The sequence below is a fragment of the Bos indicus x Bos taurus genome, chromosome 4, assembly GCF_003369695.1.
Source record: "Bos indicus x Bos taurus breed Angus x Brahman F1 hybrid chromosome 4, Bos_hybrid_MaternalHap_v2.0, whole genome shotgun sequence".
In the NCBI taxonomy this organism is placed as follows: domain Eukaryota; kingdom Metazoa; phylum Chordata; class Mammalia; order Artiodactyla; family Bovidae; genus Bos; species Bos indicus x Bos taurus.
This window is the reverse complement of record NC_040079.1, coordinates 118,824,923-118,828,843: the sequence shown is the minus strand read 5'-3', so window position 1 is coordinate 118,828,843 and position 3,921 is coordinate 118,824,923. Positions and strand designations below refer to the sequence as shown.

Genomic DNA, 3,921 nt, shown 5'->3' with positions numbered 1-3,921 from the left:
GAGCTAACTGGAAAGCAGCAAGCCCCATTATAATACAAGTGAGAGCCAAGACAAGCTTTGCTTAAGTAATTCCTGTATTATTACTTATTGTCACACAATAGACTTAGACTGGGAAAATCTACTCATCTGATAGGAGTTTTATTAAATGTAAATTAAAAATGTAATACATCTGGTACATATTAAGTACAAAATAAACATATACCCTCTTCAAATCCTGGCCTACTCCATTTCTCTTGGTGAAAATTATGACTTAACATGATGAACTACTTTACTCACTGATTCTCATTTACACATGCCTGTGCCTTTCACACCCACCACTCCTTTTCTGCCTAATGTCTTCTGACTAATCCTGTTTGCTTCTTCCACTGTCTTAAAAATCCACATACAAATTAAAACCTGTTTGGTTGTTGAAGCTTTTTGTTTGTTAAACAATGCTTCTGGCATATCATCACCATCATCATTCTCTTCTGTTACTTTTTTGCAACTCTCACCAAATGAGCCCCAACAAAAAATAAACAGTGCAGGTGATTGTATTAATACCAATAATACATGTCATGCTTCCAATGAACTTAGAATTCAATAAAGGAATACAGATTGTATATGCATGTGTGTACTCACATGTTTTTATAAACAGCATGTTTTAATTTTTATGATAAGATTTGTTCAGAGTTGGACTTCCCTGGTGGCTCAGACGGTAAAGCGCCTGCCTACAATGCAGGAGACCCAGGTTCCATCCCTGACTTGGGAAGATCCTCTGGAGAAGAAAATGGCAACCCGCTCAAGTACTGTTGCCTGGAAAATCCCATGGATGGAGGAGCATAGTAGGCTACAGTCCATGGGGTCGCAAAGAATCAGATGCAATTGAACGATTTCACTTTCACTTTCACTTTTTTTTTTTTCTTTGTTCAGAGTTGGGTGGAGATATGTAGGTAACTGTAGATATGTAGGTCAAGGCTATATATTGTCACCCTGCTTATTTAACTTCTATGCAGAGTACATCATGAGAAACACTGGGCTGAAAGAAGCACAAGCTGGAATCAAGATTGCTGGGAGAAATATCAATAACCTCAGATATGCAGATGACACCACCCTTATGGCAGAAAGTGAAGAGGAACTAAAAAGCCTCTTGATGAAAGTGAAAGAGGAGAGTGAAAAAGTTGGCTTAAAGCTCAAGATTCAGAAGATGAAGATCATGGCATCTGGTCCCATCACTTCATGGGAAATAGATGGGGAAACAGTGGAAAAAGTGTCAGACTTTATTTTGGGGGGCTCCAAAATCACTGCAGATGGTGACTGCAGCCATGAAATTAAAAGACGCTTACTCCTTGGAAGGAAAGTTATGACCAACCTAGAGAGCATATTCAAAAGCAGAGACATTACTTTGCCAACAAAGGTCCATCTAGTCAAGGCTATGGTTTTTCTAATAGTCATGTATGGATGTGAGAGTTGGACTGTGAAGAAAGCTGAGCGCCGAAGAATTGATGCTTTTGAACTGTGGTGTTGGAGAATCTTGAGAGTCCTTTAGACTGCAAGGAGATCCAACCAATTCATCCTAAAGGAGATCAGTCTTGAATGTTCTTTGGAAGAAATGAGGCTAAAGCTGAAACTCCAGTACTTTGGCCACCTCATGCAAAGAGTTGACTCATTGGAAAAGACTGATGCTGGGAGGGATTGGGCGCAGGAGGAGAAGGGGACGACAGAGGATGAGATGGCTGGATGGCATCACTGACTCGATGGACATGAGTTTGAGTGACCTCTGGGCGTTGGAGATGACAGGGAGGCCTGGCATGCTGCAATTCATGGGGTCACAAAGAGTCGGACATGACTAAGGAATTGAACTGAACTGAACTGAGATATGTAGGTAAATTTTAATAGTTTGGGGCAGGAGGTTTGGCAGAAAGACTTATTTACAGTTACAGACATTTAAGCTGAGAATTAAAACATAAGCATGTGCTGCCAAATGCTGAGGAATATTGCAAGCATCCAGTGGAGCAGGCAGTGGAACTCTAATGGAATCAGTCACTGGATGTAACTTGTGAACACTGGGATTCAAAGGACAAAAGTGCAGTAGGAAGCCTGTTGGAAAGCTTAGGTGTAACAAAAGCATTGATAAGAAAAATAGGCTGTGGCAAGTAAATTTGGATTTCATCCTATGGTTAGTGAAAAATTTTAAATCAGAAGAAGTCATATGCTTTATTTTAAAAGATTTTTTTTTCTTTTTGTAGAGTAGGGGAGAGTAAAAACCTCTATCACAATGCTTCCCTCAACTTTGCCTACCTCTAAGCTTTTTACTGAAAGGAGACATGATATCAAATATACTAGGTATAACTCATTAAAGAAGTATTTATATAAGTGTGTTAATAAATTTTAAAATTTCCATGAAATTGTGCATTTAAAAATTGGCTCAAAATATTTAAGAATTAGAAAAATACCTAGACAGAAACAAACTACAGAAATCGACTGAAGAACAAACAGAAAATATGAATAGATCTATAATAAACAAAAAGAGTAAACCATTAACTTAAAAACTTTCCACAAAGAAAAGCCCAGACCCAGATGGCTTCATGGATCAATTCTACCAAACATTTAAAGAAATAATACCAATTCTTGAAAATATCTCCCCCAAAACAATAGAGAAGGGAACATATTCCAACTTATTCTATGAATTTATTCTTACACAAAACCAAATAAAGGCATCACAAAGAAAAAGAAAACTATAGACCAGCAACTTTAAAAAATATAGACAAAAATTCTTAATACAACACTAGCAAATCAAATCCACCAGCATTTAAAGGTTGTAAACTGTGATCAAGTGGTGTTTATCCAGGAATGCAATGTTGGTTTAATATCCAAATATCAATTAAAGTGATACACCATTTCAATAGAATACAGAACTATTAAGCATATCATTTTTATTCTTCTGTTTTCAGATGCTTTGATCTGAGGTCTGGCTGACCCTGGAGGGACTGCCCCACTCAGGATGAGTGATATCTAGCTTGCCCACAATTGCACCCTCCATATGCAAATCAGCCAATCCAAAGCCCACACCCTAACCACCTTCTCTATCTGCCTCTTCCTCAACTTGAAGTACAGCATCTGCAAAAACCCAAAGTAACATAATCTTGCCCTTACAATCAGGAACAAGATAAGGATGTCACTGTTGCCACTTGTAGTCAAAATTAGAGTGGAATTTCTAGACAGGAAAATTAATTATTCAAGGAAAAGAAGTAAGAGGCATCCAGACTGGAAAAAAAGAGTACAACTATGTCTATTCAAAGACATGATCTTGTATATAGAAAGTCCCAAGGAACACTCTCCTGTACAATGTCACGAACCGCAGTCCATAGTTCATCAGTCACTCTATCAGATCTACTCCATTAAATATATTTCTCACTTCCACTGTAAAATCATAAGGGATTTGATTTAGGTCACACCTGAATGGTGTAGTGGTTTTCCCTACTTTCTTCAATTTAAGTCTGAATTTAGCAATGAGTTCATGATCTGAGCCACAGTCAGCTCCCAGTCTTGTTTTTGCTGACTGTATAGAGCTTCTCCATCTTTGGCTGAAAAGAATATAATCAATCTGATTTTGGTGTTGACCCTCTGGTGATGTCCATGTGTAGAGTCTTCTCTTGTGTTGTTTGAAGAGGGTGTTTGCTATGACCAGTGTGTTCTCTTGGCAAAACTCTGTTAGTCTTTGCCCTGCTTCACTCCATATCCCAAGGCCAAATTTGCCTGTTACTCCAGGTGTTTCTTGACTTCCTACTTTTGCATTCCAATCCCCTATAATATAAAAGACATCTTTTTTGGGTGTTAGTTCTAAAAGGTATTGTAGGTCTTCATAGAACACTTCAGCTCCTTCAGCGTTACTGGTTGGGGCATAGACATGGATTACTGTGATATTGAATGGTTTGCCTTGGA

The 3,921-nt window shown here is 38.2% G+C and overlaps 1 non-coding gene across 1 annotated transcript; it reads left to right on the top strand.

The window, feature by feature from the left end:
• The first annotated feature begins 676 nt into the window (after positions 1–676).
• On the top strand, positions 677–748 carry TRNAC-ACA. The gene has a single exon. It is a non-coding gene; the product is annotated as a tRNA-Cys (tRNA).
• Positions 749–3,921: the final 3,173 nt, after the last annotated feature.